The following is a 6,000-nucleotide window of genomic DNA, read 5'->3' as shown; positions in this document are numbered from 1 at the left end:
CACCAACATATGATTTTGAGATTAATTTTTCAAAAGATGAAATTTGGGGAACACATCAAACCATGGAAAATGCCTTATGTTTTAGTACATTTGTCTTAAAGTAATGGAAGCAAGTGCATTTTGTGTGCATACAGGAATAAAGATGATAGGATCATAAAATAGGCAAACCAAGACATGAGGCAGAGTAGGTACCTTTGCAACTCATAACAACAAAGGAAAATCTGAGACTGTGAAGAACAGGGCATTAGAATACCAGCAAATCTTGAACAACTAGCTTTTAGGAGAATAGCCAAGTTGAGTGCCCGGAAATCAAAAGATATGGCAGCTCAAGGCGGAGTCACTAAGGGTCTCCATCAGTCAGACAGGGAACAGCATAATGAACCTATTGATTATGACTCTTCACATCAAGCTTCTTGCCAAGAGCAAAGGTCCATAAAAAAAGGCAAGAAAAAGGCTTGGTATAAGCCAGATAGGGAGTTAGAATCAGAGCCAAGTGAATTGTGGTTTAGGGAGTATATCAAGCCCAGCGAGAAAAACACTGCAAATTCATGATCTGGATTCATATGTCAGGAAACAAATGAGGGGGGAAAAAAAACTTCCTGCAGCAAAAGGCTCATATGCTCTAAGAGCTTCAGGGTCATGCCAATTACAAACCAGCAAAATTATTCTACACTATCTACAGGTAGTGCTAATAAAAATGCTTTAACCTCCTCACCTGATCAACCTGTTAGAGAATGGTGGTCAGCTTTGTCCAGCTGGGAGGACCTATGTATAACAAAAATAAGGAAAATGAGATCATTATGGACAACAGGTTCATATCTGGAGCTTCATAAAAGAAGTGACACTTTAGTCCTATTTCAAAGCTGTATATATGCTGAGAGTCCAAGGAACTTTTGTCAGTGAGGTCAGAGTTTCTAATAAATAGGGTTATTGGAGTTCTATGCTATACATTTCCAAGAACTATGCTCCTTAGTAGGCCAATGAATAGAAACGTCTGCACATTTACTCAGACAGATATTTGTTCAGTGTGATAACAAGATTGCTAGGTTTTTGATCTATGTAACAGTTTATGAAGCCTACTGGAGAGTCATGGAAAGAATGATCAAAGCAAGGACACAAATAATCTATATATTTTTTTCCTGTAGAGCCTTAAAAAGTCTTTTTTATGCACCTTTCATTATCCTTTGAAAAAACTTGTAGAGGAATAAAAGCAGATTTCTGGAGAAGTCATCAAGAAAAGCCACAAATCAAAAAGACATTTCAAACAGACATATTTTTAATGAACTGACTGAAGGTATTTTTCCCCCCTGTTCCATCCCAACTGATCTCAAAGTGAAGGTGGCAGGTATTCTATCAATCAGCACTTCTCCAAATCTAACTGTGCTATCATGCAACTTTCTTTGGTAAGACAAGACTTAAAGAGGATGGAAGCATGCCTTACAGCACCAAATGAGTTTTGTTTGGTTGGGTTTTTTGGTGTGTGGGTTTGTTGTTGTTGTTGTTTCTTTGTTTTTAGCAACTTAGTACACCTGCTTTCCTCTTATTGCACAGGTATAGCGATGTGGCTTGGAAAACTTAAATCTATCCCTCTATCGCACTTTTAATAGAATATTAAGTCCCTCGTTATAAAGGCTTTTCAATGGCTTTTCTTGATTTCCCAGAGTTATAGACTTCAACAACAAAATGAAAAGATTTTTCAATAGGTGGGATTTTTTTCTGTGTAAAAGGAATAGGTAATTTCTTCTGACTATTTAGAGGTTTTGGATGGATAGATTCATCATTTATGGATAAATAGTCTCCATCCAAAGAGTCAAGTAATTTCTATAACTGTCAATTCTTAATATGACTCTAATTCTAAGTCTGCCAATTACTTTAGTGTGAAAAGCATTGCTAGAATTATTTAGATAAAACTAATGTATATAATTATATAATTCCCATATATAATGGTAAATATATCATGGTTTAGGATAAAATTCAAGTTAAGAATTGTAATCAAAGAAACAAAAACAATGCAATTGCTATACCACCATATCCAGTTTCTATGTATATTCTTATCTTGTTTTAGAATAAATTATTTTTTTTCATATTTCATGGAAAAATGCAGGTATTTAAAAAATAGGATTTACAAATAAATTTTCAAACATGACAATGATGTTTTAAAAGCATATTAGTATAAACTGGACATGATTATTATACTATAAAATTATTTTATTTATTCATTATTTATTTATTTATTTAAATACTGGGGATTTAACCCAGTGATACTTAATGCTGAATTATATTGCCAGCTCTTTTTATTTTTTGAGATAGGATCTCACTAAGTTACTTAGGGCCTTGCTAAGTTGCTGAGGTTGGCCTCAGACTTGCAATCCTCCTACCTCAGCCTCCAGAGTCACTGAGATTACGGATACACACCACCATGCCTAGCTGTTTTTATTTTTATTTTTTTAATAATGTTTGTTTATTTGTTTTTTTTAATTCATACATTTAGGTAATAATGTTTCTGGAGAACATGTCCATACTTACTTATTTATGTAAACATTAATTTATACATAGCCTTGTCCCTAAAGGAAGGTAAATTTTAAAGACATAAACCATAACAATGTATCTTTAGATGGTTAGTTTAATTCAAGGATATATTGTAAATACTTTTGTTGGTATAGGTTAGATTCTAATTTGGTTAAAAGAAAAAAAGCAAGTATTAATAATTAAAAAAAATAAAGTCTTGGTTTTTTGTTTACTATAAGTCTGGTTGTGGGTCAAGGTGGCTCTTCAGGCAAATGTCCTTCATACAAAGACTCAAGCCACTGAGCCTGCTTTTACCATCTTGCAACAATTTTCAGAGCATATCATTTTTACCTTTGAAAAATATTTTGAATTAGAGGAAGATACTCCACCCCTCTCTATTGGATTTGTACTCCAGAGAGCATCAGCTGTGGCAGGTTTCAGTGGTTGTGGGCCATAAGTCCACTTCAGAAGTCTGGGCCTTGGTCCTTCCCAAGTGTTGTGCTGGTCTTGTTGGGTTGTGGACTCAGGGTGTGAAATAGTTGAAGGAGTTGGTGTCCACAAATGTGACATGGATGTCTGGGGCTTGTCCATTCACTGACTCTATCCAGAGTCAGGAGAATCCTACCATGTCTGACCTATGTCAGCTTATGAGACATCTGGGCAGAGGCTTGTGGGATCCTAAAAGGAGAAGTACCACATGATCTCATGCATATGGAATATAAAGAAAGCCCATCTCATAGAGGTTGAGGGTAAAATGGTGGTTATTAGAGGCTAAGGAAGTAGGGGAGGGATGTAGCGATGGTTAAAGGTCAATGGATAGGTATTAAGTTGCATTTAAGTAGGAACAAGGGTTCTGGTGTGCTGCTGAACAACAGGGGGCTTTAGAAAACAATAAACAATAAAATACTGTACATGTCAAAAAAATGGAAAAAAGAACTTGGAAAATTTTCACAATAACAAAATTATGAATGTTTAAGGAGCTAGATAGGTATAACCTGATTTAAACATTACACTGTGTGTGTGTGTATCAAAACATTATGTGATACCTAATTAATGTTTTTATGTATCATTTAAAAGTAAATCTAGGCCAGGCACAGTGGCACATGCTTATATCTCAGCAGCTACAGAGACTGAGGCAGAAGGATCTCAAGCTCAAAGCCAGCCACAGCAAAAGCGAGGTGCTAAGCAACTCAGTGAGACGCTGAACACTAAATAAAACACAAAATAGGGCTGTGGGAACTCAAGTGTCCCTGAGTTCAATCCCCAGTACCACCTCCCAAAAATTTAAAAATAAATAAATAAGTAAATCTAAAGGGGCTGGGTTTGTCATTGAGTGGTAAAGGGCTTGCCTAGCACATGTGAGGCACTGAGTTCGATCCTCAGCTCCACATAAAAATAAATAAATGAAATAAAGGTATTGTGTTCATCTACAATTAAAAATATTTTAATTAAAAAATCTAAAGAAATATAGATAAATAATAGTTTAAATTTTAAAAAAATCTTTTTAAAAGCATTCTTTAAATGTATCTGTATAAGGCTATCAATTACAGTTTTTATTCTAAGCCACAAGTATAAATCTGTGGAATGTCTTTAAAAGAGTACTTTATAGGGAGATTTATACCATTACATACTTATGTTAGAAATTCAAAATTTTTAGTCAGTTGTAGTGCATGTATTTAATCCCAGCAACTGAGACAGGAAGATCACAAATTGAGGCAAGCCTCAGTAACTAAGTGAGACACTGCCTCAAAATATAAAGTTCATAGGTTGGGGGTGTAGCTCAATATCTTCGGGTTTAATCCTCAGTACAAAATAAAAATAAAATAAGAAAAGAAGAGAAAAAAATAGTCTTAAATCAATGACTTTACTTCACCATAAGGAACTAACAAAGAAAATTAAGCCCAAAGTAAACAAAGGAAGAAAATAATGCAGATCAAGCCAAGATAAATGGAAAACAAACATTAGTGAAACCAAATGTTTGAGATCAATAAAACTAAAAATCTGCAGTCATACTCATCAGGAATAAAGGAGAAAAAACAATCCCACAAAACCCCATAACAATAATATTGCGAATGAGAAGGGACCTCTCTAAGAATTCCACAATTCTTAGATAGTAAAAGAATAATTATTAAAGGATGTTATGAACAACTTTATACCAATACATTTGAAAACTGAAAAAAGTGAGTATATTTCTTGAAAGACACTAAAGAAGAAATAGATAATCTGAAAAATCTGTATCTATTAATGATATTGCAAGTTCTAGCTTAAAGGCTTTTCTTTTTTTTTTTTTTTTTTTAATTTTTGTTTTTGGGTACCAGGGATTTAACTCAGGTAGTCTCTGATTTAACTCAGGGGCACTCAACCACTGAGCCATATCCCTAGTCCTATTTTGTATTTAATTAGAGACAGAGTCTGAGTTGCTTAGCACCACACAAAATTGCTGAGGCTGGCTTTGAATTCTTGATTCTCCTGCCTCTAGATTCCGAGCTGCTGGGATTAAGGCGTGCACCATCACATCTGGCTTTAAAGGCTTTTCATAATGAAAATCCAGGCCGAGATGGTTTTACAGGTGAACAGCCCTTTAAAGAAGAAATAATATCAGTACTATCCAAAAAATTTGAAGAGAATATTTACTGACTCATATGAAATCAGCATTATCCCAATATCAAAACCAGACAAAAACAGTACATGATTAACTCCTAAAAAGAAAAATAGGGAGCTGGTAGTCTCTGATTCCAATAGCTACTATAAAGTGACAGAAATCAAAATACCATGATAAATGAATTTAGCAAGGTTGAAGAACACAAGATCAATATGGAAAAATCAGCATATTTCTACACTAGCAATAAATAATCTGAAGATAAAATTAAGAAAAGAATTATATTTATATTAGTATCAAAAAGGTGCTACTATATAGCATTTACAAACCTTACTCAATATGGGTCAAAAAACCTAAGTTCTTATATTGACTCTGGGGAAGAGGGGGATTTTTACCCAAACCATAACATAATGTGCTGGTTGTGTAGCTCAGCAGTAGAGTATTTGCCCAGTATACCCAAGGTGCTGGGTTCAATTCTCAACACTGAAAAAACAAAACAAAACAAAAAAATTCCAAACCATAATATAAAGTTTAATTTTTAAATTTGACACAGAAGAGATTAATAGCAACTAATAATAAAATAGAACAAATATAATATAATATAATAAAAGTTATATGAATATGATCACTCTAAGGTAGCAAACTGTTATTGTACTGTTATCCTTCTTGTGATGATGTAAGATGATGCACTGCCTACATGATGAGATAAAATGAGGTGAACGATGTAGACATTCTGACCTAGTAGTTTGGGCTACTACATATTGCTGAGAGCCACAGCCGAAGGGGCCCCAGCAAACTTCCAGCTGCCAACAAACTTCTAGCTGCCAGCTGATGATTGGCTCACAGCGGCCCCAGCAACTTCTAGCTGCCAACTGATTGGCTCCTCTGCGTGA

Source organism: Marmota flaviventris, chromosome 11 (assembly GCF_047511675.1).
Source record: "Marmota flaviventris isolate mMarFla1 chromosome 11, mMarFla1.hap1, whole genome shotgun sequence".
In the NCBI taxonomy this organism is placed as follows: Eukaryota; Metazoa; Chordata; class Mammalia; order Rodentia; family Sciuridae; genus Marmota; species Marmota flaviventris.
The sequence above is the reverse complement of the archived record's forward strand: the minus strand, read 5'-3'. Positions refer to the sequence as shown.